Source organism: Diabrotica undecimpunctata, chromosome 5, assembly GCF_040954645.1.
Source record: "Diabrotica undecimpunctata isolate CICGRU chromosome 5, icDiaUnde3, whole genome shotgun sequence".
Lineage (NCBI taxonomy): Eukaryota > Metazoa > Arthropoda > Insecta > Coleoptera > Chrysomelidae > Diabrotica > Diabrotica undecimpunctata.
In genome coordinates this window covers 4,820,982-4,843,734 of record NC_092807.1, presented here as the reverse complement: position 1 = coordinate 4,843,734, position 22,753 = coordinate 4,820,982, and the positions used below count along the sequence as shown (strand labels likewise).

Here is a 22,753-nt window from a genome sequence, read left to right as displayed (position 1 = left end):
TTGCTCACTTGCCACTAGAAGAAACAGTCAGGCCATTATGTTCATATACTTGATTGTTAACAGTATTAAGTACACAAACTGTGGTTTAATTGAGTTTATTTACTTTAGAGTGTCCAAGAGTAGGTTAAGGATAACTAACTTAGATCTATTCTTTACAAATTACTATAGAAACATATCACCAATAAACAATATGTTAAAAATTTGTAATGAAGTATTTAATAGACTGATTCATGTGGATATATTTAATGCAAAAAGCTGGGAACTTAAGACATTGCTTGCTCATCAGCACTAGGTTTAAGGGGTTTATTGTATTATTTTCTTATTGTATTATTAATGTTCGTTTCTTTCATTCATTTATTGTATTTTTTCTTTTTTTGCCTTCACATGTAATTACTATTAGTCTATAGTGTTTGTGAGGTGTCTAGATAAATAAATAACTAAATATTGATGTAATTAAAAAAATCACGAGGTGGCCTGGTGGTTAATTTTTTTATTATAACTGGCAATTACCGTGTTAAGAACAATAATATAAACAACTAATTTGAATGTGTTGCCTGTACTCTATTGAAATTTTCCAGTCTCCGCTAATGGACCCCACATTTCATGGTAATACGCGTTGTTTCTGTGACAGTCGACACTCATCCACGTCTAATATTTCCTCTCGAATGTGTTGTGGTTGGCGGAACGCCAACTATCTTCGAATCTCGTATAACGACGCCGCTCCACCGATGTGCGTCGCGGCGCAACAGCCAGCGTCTCACTTAGAGAGGCGTCCCGATGCTGTCAAGATGGGAATCAAGATTAGACGACTTACTTTCGTTATCGGTATGGGTGGCTTTGGCAGCGCCGCTAAAAATGCTGGCTGGCGCCTATAGACGTTCCTACTTTTTTATGAAAAGCCTAGTTACACCAGACGATTTTTTAATGTTTGTTACTCAATATTTTTTTAAATAAATACAAAAGGATAGTATGATAGTAATAATGTATGTAACAAGTGCACATTGCTACTTTTTTCACCAATCGAGAAGTTGATAAAACAAGCCATTAGGGAAGTTGTTAAACACAGTAAATATAAATACGTCTACAATGCCATTAGAAAAACTGTTGCAGAACACGACTTTTTCAACATTTTGAATGAAGCAACAGATTCTTTGGACGATGTATTATTCATGTGCTTATTGGTGTGTTAGATGAGGGCACAAAATGTAAACTGTTTCTAATCGCTTCTCAGCAATTAGTAAAGACCGATACTAACCACGTTATAAAAATTATACAGGATAGTTTAAGTATTTTTTTCCTTCATCAAACTGTTCCTGCTGTAATCTCGATTCTTTTTGTAACGGATATTGCGCCTTATATGGTATAACGCGTTCTAAGAATTAACAAAAAATCGTCTCGTATTGCTGATTAAAAAAGTAAAGTATATTTCACGAATTTGCTACTGTTTTGGATTACCGATAGACACTCGACAGCCAATGGTCCACTCTTCTGTAGAGCATAAGAAGTATGAATTCAAATTGCTCTAGTAGGTAGGTCGGGGCGAAAGGTCCAATTTTATAATATTGCCTCGTAACTATCTATCTATATAAAAGGCTATGATGACAAGTCACACCGTTTGTCCAGTAAGGTAACGACGCCATCTAGGAAAGAAATTTGAGCTATCACCATTTGACATTTCAGAAATATTGTTAATCAGAAATTTTACTACTTCACACTAATTACCTTTCTTGCAAAATTGCTAAAAAATATAGGTTACTGTAATTGTAAGGTAAGATCAATGACGTATTCTTCTTCTTCTTCTTCTTCTTACGCCGCGTCCTTTCGAAGGTTGGTGATCCAAATGGCAATTGTAACTTTGGAAACTGCTGCACGAAAGGTTTCTGTGGATGAGCGGTCAAATCATCTCCTCAGGTCTTTCAGCCACGAGTTCTGACGTTTTCTAACTGATCTTTTGCCCTGCACTTTACCTTGCAATATGATTTGGAGTAATTCATATCTTTCACCTCTCAACACATGACCCAAGTATTGTATTTTTCTCTCTTTAATTATGCTGAGTAATTCTTTTTGTTTACTCATGCACCAAACTACCTCACCATTAGTAACATTCGTTTGATATATACCTTTCAAATGCATCTATTCTTTTTTCTGTTTGAGAGTCAAAAAGTGTGTGTATGTATTCTTTCCATCTCTCCAGTTTCTCTTCTGTACCTATAATTATCTCGTTAATATTATTTCTTAATATTGTTTCTTGTCTCTTTCTGTGTCTACCTCTCATTTCTTTCACTTTTTTATAGATATTAAAGGTGTCGTTTGGCGAGGTGCTATATTTTTTTGACTTTGTTTTATGGAATGGAATCTTGGGCCTTGAATGCGACATCAATGAAAAAACTGGAATCATTCGAGCTGTGGGTGTATAGAAGAATTCTGAAAATATCGTGGACAGAACACGTCACAAACAAAGATGTTCTGAGAAGGATGAATAAAGAAATAGAAATTTTAAATATAATTAAAACAAGAAAATTGAAATATCTCGGACGTATTACACGTGGAGAGAAATACACCTTGCTCCAACTGATTATGCAGGGAAAAATCAAAGGAAAGAGAAGCATAGGGACTATAGGGAGGCGTAGAATGTCATGGCTGCGCAACCTGAGAGAGTGGTACGAATGTACATCAAAAATGAACTTTTCAGAGCAGCCGTCTCAAAAGTCCGAATAGCTATGATGATTGCCGGCCACCGCCGCGGAGATACAATTTCGACTACTTTCCCCTATAGAAAATAAATAATAATACCGTATTAAAAAAAAGAAGCCCAAAACAAAAAGACTGATTCAGCTTTAAGTAAGAATTATTCTGAGAATCAACCAGACATTAATATTTCTGAAACAAAGGAATCATTACACGAAAAATAATAAGGCGCCCTTATTGGGTCTATAGTATAATGTCTACCATTTCCTCTCTCGTCGGCGCCGTTCCCATTTCTCGGAATTGTATTTAATACATTTCTGTTATTTTTATTACAGACCATGTAAAATAAAATTTCGGTCATTTCGTGCTGATTAATACGGATTCTTTCAAGATTACCAACCTTTTCATCAGTCAAATTTTTGTTTCTATTTTTGGCATCTTGTGTTGGGCTTTTACGACAATAATTACATTACCATTTAACTACTGAGTTATAAATTCCCATAAAAAAGGGGACTTTTCAGCGTTTTTAGCCATCACGTGCTGGATTGGTGGCATGTCGGAGGCTATTAGTGTACGCTGACCCCTCTGATATGCAAATGACTATCGCGGATTCTATCGATTTTCCAGCCGAGCCCTGTTTTTCCCGCTGACCGCTGGAAAAACTCTTCATAGCAACAACGCGAATGCTTCTGCCGTGCTCTAAAATAAAAAATGTTTCTACTACGCTGTAAATAATTTATGTCTGTGAATAATAGATCAGCAATTAGCGGGCTTTAGGGTAACTTTATAAAAATTACGTATTTAAATAACAAAATACTACAATTGCGTGAAAATTTTGCAGCAGAACAAAAAAACTGATTGAAATTGAGAAAGTGTCCAAAATACAAATATGATTGACAAAAGTAGATGAAATAAAAACAGAAATAAAACAAAATGACAAGAAAAACATCGCGAGATAATCAGTAAATTAAAGAAGCACAGTAAGATAGCTGCTTGACTTACTTACTTATTTTATACCTAGTCCTAAGCCTTTCTACCGTTAGGTGTAAGGCTCGTAGAGTTAAGTTTTGCACTGTTGTCTCCATGCTATCCGGTCTTGTGTTAGATTTCGTGCACTTTCCCATGTCAATCCTTTCTTCTCAACTTCTTTTCTGATTTCGTTACCCACCTAACTCTTGGTCTTCCTCGTTTGTTTTTCCCTTGCACTCTCGTTTCAAACACTCGTTTTGTTAATCTTTCATTCGACATTCTACACACGTGCCCGAACCATCTTAGTTGCCCCTCTACTATTTTTTCGTTTATTGGTTCTAGTGTTAGGTTTTGTCTGATTGTTTCGTTACGTATTTTGTCTGTCCTCTTTCTGTTTGCTATTTTCATTCTCTCATTTATTTCCATGTCTTGTTTACCGTTTGATTCAATTATTACTCCTAGGTACTTAAAATGTTCTAGTTGTTTTCCGTTTAATTGTATTGCGTGTGTCTTTCTCTTGTTTGAAATTATCATTGTTTTTGTTTTCTCTGTATTTATTTTCATATTTATGTTTAACAGTTCTTCTTCTAGGATTTCAAGGTTGTTCTGTAGGTCTTCTCTGTTATCTGCTATCAAAACCATGTCGTCTGCAAATAGAAGCTCTGATAGTTGAGTCTGTTTCATTTGCCAGTATCCTAATGTTAGTTTTCTCATTCTTCTCTTGGCTTTCTTTATTGCTTCATCCAGTACCACTGAGAACAGTAGTGGGCTCGACACGCATCCCTGTTTGACGCCTTGACTTGTAGTAAATTTTTCGGATTCCTCGTTGTTGGTTCTCACCGTATTTGTATTATTATTGTACATATCCTTTATTACATCAATTGTTATCCTGTCAACTCCGCTTTCCTTTAATGTCCTCCATACGTCCTTTCTTTGTATTCTGTCAAACGCCTTTTGCAGATCGATAAATCATATATGTATTTCTCTATTTTTATTGATTACTTTCTCACTATTGACCACTGGTCTTGCGTGCTTCTGTCCTTCCTGAATCCACATTGTGTATCTTCCATAGTTGGTTCTATTTTAGTTTTTATTCTTGTTTCTATAATACTTTCCCACGAATACTTGATATAGTAATACCTCGGTAATTATTACAGTTTCTCTTGTCGCCCTTTTTGTGTATTGGTAGTATAATGTCTTTCTTCCAGTCCTGTGGTATTTCTGCTCTCTTTATGATATCATTCATTAGTTCTTTCATGCTGTCCACTCCCTCTATTCCCATGAATTTTATCATTTCCGGGGTGATATGATCCTTGCCTGGTGCTTTGCCTAATTTAACTCTTTCAATTGCCTTTTCTAGTTCCTCTGTTGTTATGGGTTCTACATTTTGTTCTTCATTTATTTCTTGTATCTCCACTATGTTGTCTAAGTCTTGACTGCTTGACTTATGGGTCGTAATATAAGCTCTAGACGAGACGCATAGTACTTTTAATCTACGGCGATCTACAATCTCTCAATTTATTTAAAGATCTTCGAAGTAGATCTAAATATCTACTCTGTTTCGAGTAGGGGCACATTGTTCCCGGATAGTTATACCCATTTTCTTTTAATTTGATACATTTAAGTATATTATCTGCAATTGAAACCCAACCACTGTACAAACTACTAAGTTTAAGTTGCTGCATGTGACCCAAATATACAGGGTGGTCCTTAAGTAATTGTACAAAAAGAAACCGTAGATTCTGCACTTTAAAATATGATGATTTAAGCCAACTTGCTTTAATAAAATGTTGATATTAAGAAAGATACAGGGTGTTAAAGTGGAAATTTAAAATTTTATTTTTCGCTATAACTCTCACGTTTGTAAACATTTATGAATAAAAATTTACAATTGGATGCTTTTGAGTAGGAGAAATTATAATTTTATACACACTTTGATATAGCTGATAGAGGGCGCCACATATGTGGCTGGCGCGATTTGTGTAAAAAAATATTAATTCAAATAACCGTTCAAACCATAATCAAAATTCAACCGTTTTCGAGATAATCGCATTTTATAAGTCAGCTGCATAATAATTCTTAGTTGTGATATTTGTGCGGTAAAGCACTGAATACCTTGGATGAGCATAATTAATGGTTTTTTCTTATTAAAACAACTCAACAACAAAATACTTTGTTATGGCTGCTAAATGTTTTATTGGAGAGAAGCTTCTATCTTTTTCTTTACGTGCCATGTCCGTATTGTTGAGATAAATAATGACGCATAATATGACTCAAAACTGTAAACATGTTTTTCTAATAAGTATTTTTCTAGTAGGCAATATCCAAGGGATCCCTACGCTAAAACCAGTTCCATGGCGTTCGAGATCATTCAGCAAGGGTCGTCGACCGAATTCTAATAAATTCGCCGCTCAGCTGAAAAACCAGACCAAGCGACCTTCTCGTCTATTCGAAGGGAATCGCCGGCATTCTCGATTAACGGCATTTTATATTTAAAGAGGGAATTTTGTTGAGGACAGTTAGTTTTTGAACATCGCGTCGAGTTTTTAAAATGTAACGCGCGTATTGTAATAAATGTAAATAAATGATATAATTATTAGTGTGAAATAAATTAGTTATATTGTACAAATAAAGACTTTAAATAAACTTGTGAGTGTTATAAGTGTAGAATCTTTGATAATAAATAAAAACAATAAATTAGATTCATAAAAATATAACAGTATTCACAGATTGGCCGCCATCATGTTTACAATTTCCTTTCTCTATCGTTTCTATAAGTTTCTATCTTCTTCAAGTGCCATCTCCGCGGCGGAGGTCGGCAATCATCATAGCTATTCGAACTTTTGAGACGGCTGCTCTGAAGTTTCTATACTAAAGTTGTATTTCTTTTTCTTTGTTGTAAAATGCTGAGGCGAGCGTCACGGAAGAAGCGCTACGAGTCGGCGTCACGAGTAGCTTTACGAAATAATGGTCTTTACATCGATTTACTACCCCATATCAATTCGTTTCTAGTCATCATTTCTTTTTAAACTTTAGTTGTTAATAAATTCCTTTTAAACTATAATCAAATTTTATTTTTATATATTTTATATAATATTCAAATTTATCATCAAATTAATGATCAAATATAAAATTTATATTTTATTAATAACTTAATATTTAGTCTAACTTTGAGGTGTCTGTATTTTCTTGATACGTTAGCAGGAGATGCTTATAGCAAACATAATTTATTGAATTATTTTATTATAATATAAGTTGTTTAAAATATCTTATATACTAAAACGCTAAGCCCTTTTCTTGTCCACCACTTTACTCAAAAACCATATTAGATAATTAAAATATTTTTTCGGGATATTATTAGTATTACGTATGAGATTGTCAAGATATACTTTTGGTACAAAAATTCACTTCCGGTTTTGAGATGACCGGAAGTTAAAATTTACTTTAAGTTTTAGACCCCACAATGTATATATGGATCGAAAGGTCTCGTCGAGACGAATCTAAATATGTACTTCCGGTTGCGATCCGACACCGGAAGTGACCCGAAACGCGCATAAAACGTCAAGATAGAGCAAATCTGACACCGGATTCGTGATCAGCATGCAAAATTAACTGCCAAATGATATCCATGTCGACATTTGATGAATTAAAAATTGCATTCCGGTTTTGAGGTCGACTTCCGGTTTCGTTTTTATTAGTCAAATCAATAGAGAATTCAACGTAGAGTTCAAAAATGTAAGTTCACGAAATTATCATTTATAGTTTTTGAGTTATTGATAAAAATATTTTTACTTCCGGTCATTGTATATATTGTATATTTTTCTCGCAAAATAAAAATTTCATTTAAAAAACTCGATGTCGAGTTGGTCCGCTAGTAAATAATAAATAAATATTAAAATTACTTTATTAAGTGTTAAAAATAATATTTAAAAAATATAGAAAACCCCGAATGCGTTACGGGAAATTCTAACATAGTAGGCTGATGTCACGAATGATTTTGATAACAAAAAATAAGTCTTGTTTCGATTAACCAGTGATTTTTGTAATGTCTAATTTGTTTCTATTCTATCTATTCTGTTTATTTTGGTTTATTAAAGAAAAGCAGAAAATGCCGAGGCATAATAATTTTTCTAATACGGATATGAGAAGGGATATTTAAAAAGATACCCAAACAGGCTACAACCTAATCACCAAACCTTTAAACATCTCTTTCGGAATTTAGGCGAAAGTGGTTCGTTTCGTCCTAAACTTGATAACTTAGGCTGACCGAAAATCATTACGCCTGATCAGGAAGATGAAGTAATGGTTTGCGTTAGTACACGACTTTTATCTTCAGCATTAGGAATCAGCAAAACTTGCTAATTTCTAACGCTTCAGCATATCAATAACGAAACTGATTTTATTGATTTCTAGGGCAGACGATACTCTTAAGCTGCAGTGAAAGCAAACCGTCTAGGAGAAGGAAAGCTCCAAAATCAAACCCTGGTCCTCCAAGTTGGGGGTTGGGGCATCGGGTTAACCACTCGATACTCGTCAAAAATGGTAAAGGTTAAAAACTCCAAAATCCAGCCTCGGAACCGGACTGATATACGACGACGAAAAATGCTACGGAACAGGAAAATGATTTTTGCGACATGGAACGTCCAAGGGATCTCAAAGAAAACTCCAGAAATCTTAGAAGAACTAAACAAAATGAAGATAGACATAGCTATTATTACGGAAACGAAACGGAAAGGACAAGGATCAGAAAACCTAGGTAAATACGATCATTTCTACACCGGAGTCACAAAAGAACGTAGAGCTCAACAAGGAGTCTCCATTATGATACACCGTCGCTTTAGAAAATACATCACATCATGGGAAGGTATCAACGAAAGAATGATAAAAATGAATATATGTATAAAAGGATACAGACTGACCATTCTGGGCATATATGCAATCAATGACGATGCGATTGTAAATGTGAAAGATAACTTTTTTGAACAACTGAATGAAGAAATCACAAAGGTGGGTAACACAAGAGAAATAATAATCTTGGGAGACCTCAACAGCAGAGTCGGAAAAAAGAACAACGATAAAGTAGTAGGTAGATATGGAGAAGATAATACAAACAATAACGGAGAAAGGTTAATAGATATATGTGATCAGAATGGACTCAGAATCATGAATGGATATTTCCAACATAGAAACATTCATAAATATACGTGGACTCAGGAAACCCGAAACTTAAAATCAGTTATAGACTATGTCATCCTTAAACAAAAAAGTCGACTGAAAACAAAAGACGTAAGAGCATGTAGAGGACCCACTTGCGGCAGTGACCACTACCTCCTACGTTCAGATATTTCATTCCCACATAAAAGAGAACAGAAAAGGCCGCAAGATAACCATACAAAGGAGCAAGTACAAGAAGTACGATACAATTTGAATAGTTTACACCAAGAAAGTGTTAGAAAACTATATAAACGTAGACTGGAACAAAAACTAATTGAAACGGAAGATAATACCAGGAATGTTAATCAGTTATACAAAACCATCAAAGAATGTATACACGCCGCTGCCCTAGAAGCACTAGGGCGATATGAAAAGATCGGACAACAAAAACCATATTGGTGGGATCAAGATATTTCGCAGGAAATAACACAGAAAAGAAAATTGTATCAAAAATATCTGAACACAAAAAATGTGGAAGACAGAATCGAATACAAAAGAATGCAAGCGATGGTCAGAAGAAAAATTTGCCAAAAGAAAAATGAATCCTGGGAAAAAAAGTGCACCATGATAAATACATACATTGGTGGAAGCCAAAGTTCAGAAAGCTGGAAACTGTTAAAAAATTTAAGAAACAACAAAAAAAGAGATATTATCCAGTCCATATCACCGCAAACTTGGGAAGAATACTTTAAAGATTTACTAACAGAGACAAGAGAGCCCTTCAAACAGATAGAGAACTATGGTTTACAAGGCGTCAGGCTGATAGGGTGACCAATCAGAATAAATGAGAGAGAAGTCGAAACCGTATGCAGACATCTAAAGAATGGCAAATCACCTGGCCCCGGAAATGTAGCTCCAGAACTCATTAAACATGGACCCAAAATACTAATTCAACGACTACGACAACTTTTCCAGGAATGCATAAATAAACATGAAATACCTGAGGAATGGAAAGAATCGCATATGAGCACCATCCATAAAAAGGGAGATAAATCGAAACCTGAAAACTATAGAGGAATTGCAGTTACTAGTAGTATTAGCAGAATATATGGGAAAATAATAAAAAATCGAATAGAAGAAGAATACCAAGATATGGAAGCCGAAGAACAGGCTGGTTTTCGTGCAGGTCGATCTACAATAGACCATGTCTTCTCTATTACTCAGATAATTGAAAAGAAAGTTGCTCGTGGCCAAGAAGTCCATCTGACGTTCGTAGACCTTAGGAAAGCATATGATAGTATCCCGCTTGATAAATTATGGGAGGCACTGGGGAAAACAAATATAAATATAGAATTGATTGAAGCAGTAAAAACGTTGTACTACCAACAAACAACAAGAATTAAAACAGGAAATCTGATAACACCGGGATTCAAAGTGACTAAAGGACTAAGACAAGGATGCTGTATATCCCCAACATTATTCAAAATATACCTCGAAGCAGCACTCAACAAATGGAAGAAAAAATGTACGAATATGGCATACCACTAATAGACTTAACTTTGTACACTCTGTGCTTTGCAGATGACCAGGTCATCATCGCACAGGACTCTGAAGACCTTAGTTACATGATGCGAAAACTATTAGAAGAGTTTACAGAGTGGGGTTTGGAAGTGAATATGGAAAAAACTGAGTACATGAGTATCGGAGGAGATCAACATAACCTTCTCGTAGAGGAAAATCAAGAGATCAAACTATGTGATAACTACAAATACCTAGGAGTAAAAATCACTCAAGACGGAAAATTAGATGCAGCCATTAAGGAACGAAATACACAGGGAAGGAAAGGCATAGCCTTACTAAACAGCGTACTGTGGGATAAAAACATCTCTAAAGACAACAAAAGAAGAATATACAACACCATAATAAAAAGTATCACAACATATGGATGCGAAGTGTGGCCCCTAAAAGACAGATCAGAGAAAATGCTTAGAGCAACAGAAATGGACTTCTGGCGCCGCTCGGCGGGAATCTCCAGACGCGACAGAATAACAAACGAGAGAGTCCGAGAAATCATGGGGGTTACACATAATATTGTTGATGACATCAAAACGACACAACTCAGATGGTACGGACACGTAAGGAGAATGCCGGAGAATAGAATACCAAGACAAATTCTTGAATGGCAACCAAGAGGTAGGCGAAGACCAGGAAGGCCTAGAAGAAGTTGGAGAGAAGGAGTTGATAAAGAAATCAGAGAAAGAGAACTGGAAGACGATCTATGGAACGATAGAATGAGATGGAGATTGGAAATCGGAAGACGTCGAAGAACGTTGTAAACCGAAATTATATATATATTTTATTGATTTCTTGGAAGAATTGTCATCAAACTTAAGGCCAACTATGTGGTTTATGCAAGATGGTACACCACCACATTATAGAGAGAGGACGTTTGATTGGTCGTGGTAGTCACATTCCTTGGTCATGTGGTGAGATATTGATAAAATTATTTAATTCATAAAAAATTTCATAAGAATACTTATTATTATACTTATAATACTTATAATACATACTGCAGCAGTTTCTTTTGAACCAATGATGCTATTTAATATGAGATGATCTTTTATGGAAAGTATTGCAAAATGAACTAAAAAAATGGTGGACATATCCAACACTTACTTTGACAAAAAGTTTAATGTTATTTAGTTTAACTATTTCTTAATTTGGTTTGTCAATAAAATGATTTTATTATGACTTTCATTTAATACAAAACGTAAAATTTTTGATATAAAATCCTATCATTCTGCTATTTTGTCAAATACTATTATTAATTATTCTACTCATATATTTATTTTATATAATATTTCGTTAACTATCATTAGTTAAAGGTATTTCATACTAAAATTCAGAAGTATGGATGTTTGTGCCTATTTTTCCATCGATGCCTGGAGTAATTGCGTTAAATCAGAATTATGCACCTGATTTGTAAAATGCGATTATCTCGAAAACTGTTGAGTTTTGAAGTTATTAACAAGTATATCTTTTTGTTGGTAAAATAATGTATCTTTAATATTTTTTGTCAGAGATACCGGTAACATAAAGAGCAAAAAAGTTAAGTGCAAATTTATGTCACATATGTGGCATATGTGGCGCCCTCTATAAGCTGCATCAAAGTTTCTATCAAATTATAATTCCTCGTATTAAAAAGTACCCAGTTGTGAATTTTTATATACAAATCTTTACAAACATGAAAGTTATAGCGAAAAATAAAATTTTTAATCTCTACTGTAACATCCTGAATCTTTCTTAATATCAACATTTTATTAAAGCAGTTTGGCTTAGATCGTAATATTTTAAAGTGTAGAATCTACTGTTTCTTTTTGTACTATTACTTAAAGACCAGCCTGTATATGTATATAAAAATCATTTGGTTACTTGTACACAAATGTACTGTAATTTCTTAGTTATTCGTTAAGAAACTCTTTCACTGAAGAATATGGTCTTGCCGAATATAATATATAACTCACTCTACTAACTCAGTAGACGTAATCGGTAAATACAAATCAAAGGTTGAATTTCTGGTGGAGTAGTCATGATTAGGTCTTGCTGGAAAAACGTGTAGGTGTTTACGAATTAAACAAACAGTTTTTAAAATATATAAAGAAGGAAGAGCCAAATCCCGTGATTTTTGAAGTAGCTCCTGCAATGTGTTATTCTACTGAAGCCAAAAAGATACCGTATTGCTTTTTTTTGTAATTTAAAAATAACAACAGATTGGACAGCTGTACCAGAACCCCAAAAAGGAAGGCCATATCGAAGATGAGACTCGAACAAAGAAAAATATTTTATTTTGGAAGATGCTAGATTGATTTTAGATGTTTTGATAAGTTTTAGATAGGTTCCTCTGTACTTGTAGATATATACAGTAACAAAGATGCTAAGATTGATAATACAGGGAAAAATAAGAGGAGGAAGGAGTGTCGAAAGGAAGAGAGTGTTATGGTTGAAAAATTTAAGGGACTAGTTTAAATGCTGTTTGATAGAACCCTTCAGAGCAACGGCAGAGTAGATGGTCTGATCTAGTCCGATGATATTCGGTTACTACCAAAATAACCGAGGTCTCCGGAACTAACAAAGACTGAGAGCCTTACTTCTTTATCTTGAAAACTCATTAGAGGATATTGTCCAATAGTCTATCAAGCTGATAAATGCGATATATATGCGGGTTGGTAGATGTTGAGGATGTAGAATTTTGACCTGATTTTTTAGGATTAATGGTCAAAGAAAAAATACAAGGACTCACGTGGACATCTGCACTAATCCCTGAAGTAAGTTTGGAATTTGTTAGGGATCACTATAATGAGTGGAATGACAAAAAAGTATAAAATTGTACTGTAATTGTGTTATAATTGTAAAATCTGTAAGAGAAGAAGTAATTTCACGAAAAGTGAGTATGCTTCATAATCTGGTTTAAAGTTTGATCACTTCAACAAAATTATTCATTGATCATTTCGATGATTTTAGAAAAAAAAACCGTTCGAGTTGTTTATTCATAATAAATACAAGCAAAAATTTCAGCAAGAAAATACCGTACACAAATTATATTCATACTCTACATTTCCTTGCTCTATTTTTACGTTTTTCTTCAAAACAACGCTAATAAATTGTCGTCGCTCGACGGCAAACGAGTACAAAAACTTAAAATATGTCAGATTAAAAATTATTCCATTCCATGCCACTGTGAGCACTCGTTCCTTTCCAACGGTTCGTGATAAAGCCTAAGCGATACCTTATCTATAAAGAAATAATATACTTTCTAGCTATATCAGAAATCTTCCGATTTAACACAGTCTGACCTCGGTGAAATATGGAGTAGAAAAAATAGAGAAAAAATTCTGTTACCAATGGCGCACAATGGGAAAATTTGGGTAATAATTTAAACAGACTAAGACTTGAATATTATCGTATAAATTCAGTTTAGAACGTTAAAAAACAAACCAAATTAGCAGTATAATTTCAACGGATAATCTACAGAGAGTAGCGAAAATGACGTAGTAGCAAACTGGTGACCAGACAAATTGACAATTAGCAAAAGTTAAATAAAGATATTGAATTGTCAGAAGCTTACAAACAGATGGTCAAATATTGGTAATGAATATTGATAACATGATAACAATAGGGGATGCTTACGCCGCAACAAAACTCAGCAATGTTCACTGAGTAGGCGGTTCCAGAAGTAGAATCAAGCTGTGCCAACAAATCCTACTCTCACATGCCGAAAGGCTTGGTGCCGCGTATCATATATACTTGTAAATAGACTCAACAGAGAATTTACTACGAAGAGAAATAGAAAGGGCAGATTTTACAAGTACTAATAAATCAGAGGATAAGTTTCAGATGAACAGCAGGGTTTTGGTAGTGGATGATCGTATACAGATGCAATATTCGTTATAAAGCAAATTACTGAGAAATCACTAAAGTATAATAGACCAGCATTTCTGTGTCTGATTGACCTAAAGAACGCGTTTGACAGAGTAAAACTCAAAGATTTTATCCATCTTCTGTATAATAGAGAAGTTCCTCTATATATTATAAAAACTATCGAGAACAATCTACCAAAATAACGAAATGGAAGTCAGAATAAATGGAAAACTTACAGAACCTATAGAAATAGGTAGCGGAATAAGACAATGGGTTTTATTGAGTCCCATGCTCTTCAATTTAATCGTGGATGAAATCATCGAAAGCGTTAACAATGGAAGAGGATATAGAATGCCAAACAAAGAAATAAAAATACTCTGTTACGCAGAAGACGCAATATTGTTAGCCCAAGATGAAGATAGTCTGCAAAGACTGGTCCACAGATTTAACATAAGAGCAAAAGAATTTAATATAACAGTCTCATCTCAGAAAACTAAAACAATAGTAGTCACCAAAGAACCAACCAGATGTAGGTAAAATAGAAATTGATGGCGTCAGTATTGAAAAAGTAATGGAAATAAAATACCAGAAAATTACACTATCCAGCTATGGAGACCTGGACAAAGAAGTGAGAGATCAAGCACAAAAAGCAAATAGACTGGCAGGATGCCTTAATAACACTCTCTTAATAACACATTAACACTGAGACGAAGTCAAGAATTTATAAAGCCAGTGTAAGACCAAAAAAAAAGAAGAATGGAATAACCACATAAGCAGAATGGAGGAGACCCGCGTCGTCAAAATAGCAAGAGATAAGTCACCAATCGGCAGAAGATGTATCGGACGACCGCGCAAAAGATGGAGTAATAACCTTCCATAGAGGTATTAATACGCCAATGAACAAGCAGAATTGCTTATCAAGAGGAAGAAGAACAAGAAGAAGAAGATTTAAACCTCTTATTATTTGGTAAGATCAACAACTATTTCTTTATCTTGAAGACACAATCAGGAAGAAGACGATTTATAATTTAATCAACTTTTTCGACTTCAGTAACTGATTTTGATGAACGAAGCATTCCATATGAGAAATATAGACTGTTATAGATTGTCTAAAAGTTTTTTTTATGGAACGTATTTGTTCCCACAAGTTCCTTTGATAATTATATGATAAATGTGCTTCTTTTTAGGAAGTAAGTAAATCAGAAAATGGTTCCAAAAGATTTTTTAATAAAAATTATTATGTCACCAAGTAAATGCATCATTTGCAAATAAATCTCCTGTAGATATGTTAAATTCTCATAGAAAACGTTTCAATTTGTCGAGAAATTGGATTGGAGGTTCTTTACCAGAAAATGTTTTCAGACCCCATTTCTAAACAGGAACAGACTGAATTAGAAATATTGAAGGATTGAGTAATTGGTATCCACTCTATAGTAGGAATAGTAGCAATAGCTTGATCTGCATGATCTACATTTTCAGATAACGTAAATTCTATTTAATCAACACGAATATCTTTCTGTAACTTTTCTTGCTGTGTAGTTATTGGCTGCAAATGGAAGATTCAATCAGATAAATGGGTTAATCTAGAAGTCAAGGTTTTTTATTTAGTTTCAGATCTCGTAATTGTATAATCAGTTACAAGAGCCAATAGATCAAAATAAGAAGCCAAAGCCTTTGGCCGATTGCAATGACTTGAAGCCGTAAGGCAATGAGATCGTTTACACAGAACATGATGGACACAGATGTCTTTGAAGCGTCTCTAATTAGTTCTGGATACGTGCATGCTCTCCTGACAATGACTTTATTTTTGTTGGGATCATCAGTCAGATCACTCAGTTCCTTTGCGCCAATAGGGAACCCATACACCCCCAAATAAATTAGGCAATTGACAAATTGGTTTTCTTCGCCGGCATAAATACGTTTTGCCTCCCTAGTGTTTTGAAATGTTTCCCTTTCAATTTATTTAAGACGATCGTTTTTGGAATCTTTTTCGTTCGTCCCTTCTGTGTAAGATTTCACCTATTCTAATTTAGTTTAAATACGCCTGGACGCCTGTAGAGTTTTTTGAGTATAATTAGCATAGCGCTGTCATCCTACTCTTTTAGGTGTTCTAAGCATATCTGCAACAAAAGTATACATCTCTATACATTATCATCATCATTATCAATGGCGCTACAGCTCTTCGTGAGTCTTTGCCGCGTTAACTATTGCCTTCCATGTTTGTCGGTCCTGTGCCAGTAATTCCCATTGTCGCACTCCCATTTTCTCTAGATCTTTTTTGACCGCAGCTTTCCACCCTTTTCCACTTTCACCACTTCGAAGTTGTGATCATTTATAGTAATGTTTTGCCTTATTCGCCGTCATTCTTGTTTTGAGACGACCATGTATTTTGTTTTGTCTTTATTTATTTTTAGACCAATGTTTAATGCAGCTTCTTCAAAGTTCGAGAAAATATCCTTAATTTCTAATGTTGAATGTGCTACTGCGTCTACGTCATCGGCAAAATCGAGTATGATTTTTGCTCCCTGAGCAGTTATGTCTGGTTTGATTTTTGGATATATTTTTCGCATGACATATTCTAAGGCCAGGTTAAACAACAATGGGGACAACGGATCTCCCTGTCTCAGTCCAGAATTTACGCAAAAAGCATTTGATATTTTTCCCCCTATTCTAACTTGTGCAAAAGAGTTACTTACACACATTTGTGTTGCCGCAGCTAGTTTCTTGGGTACGCCGAGCTCGATAATTAGCAGGGCACGATAGTTAGACACATCCATAATGTTGCACGATTAATTGAATCATAAGCCTGTTTGAAGTCTATAAAAATCTGATGCACGTCGTGATTATATTCCCAATACTTTTCAAGCATTTGGCTTATTGTAAATATTTGATCAATAGTCGATCTTCATACATTACAATAATATATATTTCGGGGTAGCTTTGCGCCCTTGTTTGGAGTAAAGTTACTCCGAGTCACCTGATATTTTATAAAATTAGGTTATAAAAATAAATTTTTATAATTTGTTCATTTATAAGTCACAATTTAGTGAAAAAAATTATTAAAAGTAAACGCTTAACGAGTACACACATACTTGCCAGATGATATCTTGACTTTCGACACACATCAAATTTTATACGTTGGAGACACCGACGTTTTTACGCACACTACCTTCTCTACTCACTGTAAATATAGATATTTATAGACATTTGAATGGAAGAATAAGTTGATTCTGCACGTGGAGAGACTTTGTCAATAGGCAGCCAGTAAAACAATGACGCGCGTTTTTACTTCATAGGTAAACTAAAATGAAACTTTTCTTCGTAATGTAGTAAAGTTACCCTAGCAGGGGTTATGTTACCCTGGTTTACGGTGATGAAAGGAGAGGAGGAGAAAGGAGGTAAGAAGAAGAAAGAAATAAGTCTAAGAACAGAGGTGGAAGAAAAACTAGAAGACGAACAAATAGCATTCACAGCCAAAAGACAAAGAATTGATAACAAAAGTATACTACGACATGTAATAGAAAAAAATTGATAGAGAAACAATATATATTACCTCCACAGACCTTAAAACTGCGTCCTCCTTTTCATACCGATTTCTTGGTTTTAAGTATAACAGATGAAGAAAGTGGCAGAAGACAGGAAGCAATGAGAGAATTGGGTAAAAGATTCATCCAGCAACATCAGACGATCATAGGCCATAAAGAATTCAAGAAGACTCGTAAGTTATTAGGTCTTAATTTTTATTTTGTATGTACCAGCAACATTAAAAAAAAATCTCATTCTCTCGTTTTTAATACGATTTAAAAATCAGTAAAAACTCTCTACAAATGATATGCTACGCCACTGCCAGTGGTTATTAATCTTGAAACCCCCAAAAAGAACCATGAAAATTGTTGACCCCTTCCGACCTCCGCGACCATATTTTTCAATTTCACCCTGCTCCAATCTAGAACCCTTATCTGAGGTTCGTGGTGTCGTTCCCATGTTTATCAAGGAAATAAAATGCTTTCAAAAAGCGGCAAGTACCTTATAGCATGCCGTTAACTTCAACTAGAACTCGATAAGGTGAATATACTGTTATCGCCCAGTCGCTTTTTAATAAAATCATTATATATGTATACTTAAATAAATATGATAAATTTGTACTTGAAATACTGTACTGGGTCAGGTATATTTCTTGATTTACAAATGTTTTTTTGTACAGCGATTTAATTACGAATGGAATATAATATCTGAACAATGTAATATCTTTGTATAAAAACTAGATACGGAACAAACGATGAATACAGAGCGTTATCGAAAGAAATCAGAAAAGAGTGCCGCAAAGACAAAGCTGATTACATCTCTCAAATATACAGAGAGATAGGGGAACATAGCTGTCAAAATAAACCGATGGATTTATTTCATAAGATCAAACTTCTTACCAGAGAATTTACATCTCAAACGTGGTCTATAATAGATAAGAAACGTAATATAAAAACCGATACTGACGACATATTGGAAACATGGCGAAACTACTGTGGCGAGCTTTATAAAAATAACGAGGTACCAGCAGAAAATCAGTGACCCTCTGACTACCCTAGAGAACCCCTTACTCGCTGAAGTTAAAGATGCAATTAAATCGCTAAAGAGAACATTTATGGTGAACATCTCATGAGGATGGCTTTAAATGGATGGGCCGGTGGAGTAACAGTGGCTGGTAGGAAAATCTCCAATTTAAGATTTGCTAATGACACTACACTTATAGCAGCACATGAGCAAGAAATGTTTAATCTCCTGCGAAGAATTGAGTACGAAAGCAATAAAGATGGTTTGAAAATCAATAAAGCTAAGACAAAAATATTGATGGACGACAGACTCCACACTATTTTAACTGACTAACATGTTACAGGAATACCAGATAGTGGACAGTTTTGTCTGTCTCGGGTCTACTATAACTAACGATGGTAACTGTGAAGCAGAAGTTCGGAGACGTATTGGTATGGCAAAAAATGCGATGAGTCGCCTAACTAAACTTTGGAAAGACAGATCTCTCAAAATATCAAGATGAGACTGTCGCCTAACTAAAGTTTGGAAAGACAGATCTATCTCTCAAAATATCAAGATGAGACTGGTGAGTGACCTTGTATTATCAATATTTCTATACGGGGCAGAGACTTTGACTCTTCGCTTACGTGAGTGCCAACAAATTGATGCCTTTGAGATATGGTGCTGGAGAATACCTAGGACAGCTCATAGGACAAACGTTTCCAGTCTAAACCAACTTAAGATTAAAAAAAGGCTGTCCACGTATTCTGCAAGGTATTCTGCAATTGTTCGGTCACGTAGTTCGCAGAGGTGACGATAGTTTAGAGATATTAATTGTTTCTGAAAACGTTCCGGGGAGAAGTTCAAGAGGATGATCACCAACTAGATGGTCCGATCAAATTAAGAATTCAGCTGAAAACTCATTTTGCGAAGCTCTAAGAGCAGCTGAAGATAGAGACCAATGGAGAAAAAGTGTTAGGAATATTGGAAGAAATCACGATCCTCAGTAATGGGGATACGACAAGAGATAGAGAGAGAGAGAGAGAAAGAGAGAGAGAGAGAAAGTAGTTTCAAAACAATTATTGTTCAGTGGCGGCTTTTGGGGGTAGGCAGGATAGGCCGGGCCTATCCAATAATTTTAACAGCTTTAAAATTGAAAAACATATATTCAAAAATTATGTTAATGCATGTAAATAACTCTCACTAAAAATAATGTACTAAATCACTCAATACATTAGCGTCCGTTAAAACAACTATGTTATTATATTACCACAGAAAGCATCGAATCGTATTCAGGCATTTTAAATATCGTTAATAGGCCCGATCGGAACTGGCCGACCCAGCTCACATAAGATCCCCGTACAAAAAGCGTTTGAAGTTAAGCAGCTTGCTGGACAACGATTTATATTGTCGTGTTTATGCTTGCTGTTTAGGCACCAGACGATCGGGCCTACGACGACCATCGTTGTCACTTGTAACGTAATTATCGAATTGTAATATAAATTTTCTTTTGAATTATGATAAAAAATATGTAACATAATCTATAATTGTAACATATTTTTAAACAAACAACACAATTGCAAACAAGTGCACGGTTGCCAAAATAAATTTTAAAAAAATCGTAAAATTCGAAAAGAAAAAAATCACATTTGCGTGATTTCTATATCGCCTGATTGTATGCAACTTATATATGTGAGATTGTTTTATAACTGATACATAAAAACCAGGTTGCAGTAATAGTAATGTTGATAGTGAGTCTTTGGACATTGTTGTTTCACTATTGGAATCGCCATTATCTAGAAGAACTGAAAGTGACAGAAAAAAAACTTTTATGAATGAGGTACGTGCGTACCTTTAATTGCTCTTGGTATGATGTCTACAAATGGTTGTCTGGAAGTATTACGAAAAACAGACTATATTATTGGCCGTGTTTGTTATTTTCTAATAAGAAATGTGTATAGAATTGTGAAGGATACTTTGATTTAAAAAATATGTCTGCCTCCTTAAAAAATATTCCAGTTGCAAGGAACATTTAAGTAATTTCCTATCCTTTATAAAGATTTACAGAAGAGGGCGTTTTCTGTTCGCGATTTGCTAGAAATCAAAAATCGCAAAAATTAGATACAACGCAGAAGTTAAAATGAACAGAGAAATCATTAAAAAATTAGTTAGGGGGGGGGAGTCATGACCTCGTGACCCCTCCCTCTGGATCCGTCACTGATTACAAATAGCTAAATGTAATTTGCTGGCTTGGCCTACCCAAAATTTTACCACACCAGCCGCCACTGTTATTTTTGTATGTGAATTAATGACTGGTGAATTGTTGTCCTTTTTTTATTTTATTAGTGTGTTTCGTAAATTAGTGTTTGGTATTTTTTGTTTAAATTCACGGTAAATTAAGTAAGAAAAGATCCATTCTGTTCATCTAAAAAATCAAAGTTCAATCTAAAAAGCTTTACGCTGATTAGCAAGTGCTGTAAACGAGTAAAATTTCATCCAGTCACCATCCAACCGTCAGATAAAATATATTAAGCAATATATTTTATCTGATCGCTGGATTGTTCTCGATCTCCCCAAAGCGTGACGTCCATTGGTTCTTCCGCTTGTGTATAATAATTGTGTATAATGTCATAAGTTTGGGGTATCTGAAAAAGATCATTATCATCAGTAGCATTACAGCTCATTATGAGCCTAAGCCTTTAGTACGAGTATAAACATCCACCCTCCCCAGTTTCAAGCCACCCTTTAACCCTTAACTGTGCTGGTGAAATATTGTTGCACATAGATGCTGGTGGGGTCCTCGAAGACCCCAATTTTTTTTACAGTAAAAATGCAGTTCTTAAAAATTTAAATTTTATTCATATATAGGAGTAAGAACAGTTCTTTCCTTTATATAATATACTAATCATAAATAATTTTCACATATATTGGCAATGTGATCTGGGCAAATATGTTCCTTGCATTTTCTACACACTGTTTTAACTTTCTTATCCTTACTTGTAGGATAGAAAGAACAACTAGATTTTCGGATTGGTTCCGCATTATGAAAAGTCATGGGAATTTCCTGTGATTTCTTGTTGAAATCATGGGATTTCAACAAGACAGCGCACTATCTGACACAGCTGGTGTTACAAGTTAAGTATTGAAGTAAACGTTTAGTAACCACATAATTTCATGTTTTAGATCTATTAACTGGCCTCCAAAATCGCGCGATCTATCACCCCTAGACTAGTATCTATGAGGATATGAACAGTCGATAGTCAATGCCGATCAGCCAGAAGTTATCGAAAATTGGATTAGGTAGGTACCCTCGAGGCAGCCATATACCAGTAATCATATTTTAGTAGAAATGACAAGAGAATATTTCTATAATAAAGTCACTTACATGTAAATTAAAACAAATTTTTCTTTGTTTTGTTCCATTAAGTTCTACATCTTTAGAAAACAGCCATATTTGTTTATCGTAGAGAAAAATTATAACATTTTTCAACTGAATAAGACTGGATGGACAAATTAGAGAATTCGAATTGATATATTAAAAAGAGGCATGTAAATTACAAATTATTTTTTATTGTGTCTAAAGTTTAGAGAGTATAGATATATCAAAATTAAATTTGACAAATACATAGGCTTTTTATTAATTTTATTTTACTTACAGTGACATCTATCGGATTTTTCTCCGACCGTCTTGATGCTTCGCAGCAGTGGCATCTAGAGGAGTACTCGTCAACCGTCTTGGTCTTTTTTTATCACAGCTATTTGCTATTTGACTCCTTCAACAGCCAACTACATCTCCAGGACGGGACATTATCAGTCTTTCAACCTATTTTTTTTTTAAATTTTAATCTGGGCCTTTAGGCTTTTAGTAAAAAGAACGTAATTGTTAAAAATTATATTTAATTGAATTAGGAAAATTATAGATTGTTTTGTCTATAAAACTGAACATACCTTAGTATACCTTCACATTAGAGGTTTTATAGTTTACCTATTTATCTTT

The 22,753-nt window shown here is 34.6% G+C and overlaps 1 long non-coding RNA gene across 1 annotated transcript in view; it reads left to right on the top strand.

Moving 5' to 3' along the window:
- LOC140440504 (uncharacterized) overlaps positions 1-22,735 on the top strand; it is a 62,531-nt gene extending 39,796 nt beyond the window's left edge. Inside the window, exons 2-3 of the long non-coding RNA XR_011950853.1 lie at positions 21,940-22,056; positions 22,415-22,735. This is a non-coding gene — a long non-coding RNA (uncharacterized lncRNA). The remainder of the gene's footprint in view (positions 1-21,939; positions 22,057-22,414) is intronic.
- The last annotated feature ends 18 nt before the right edge of the window (positions 22,736-22,753 follow it).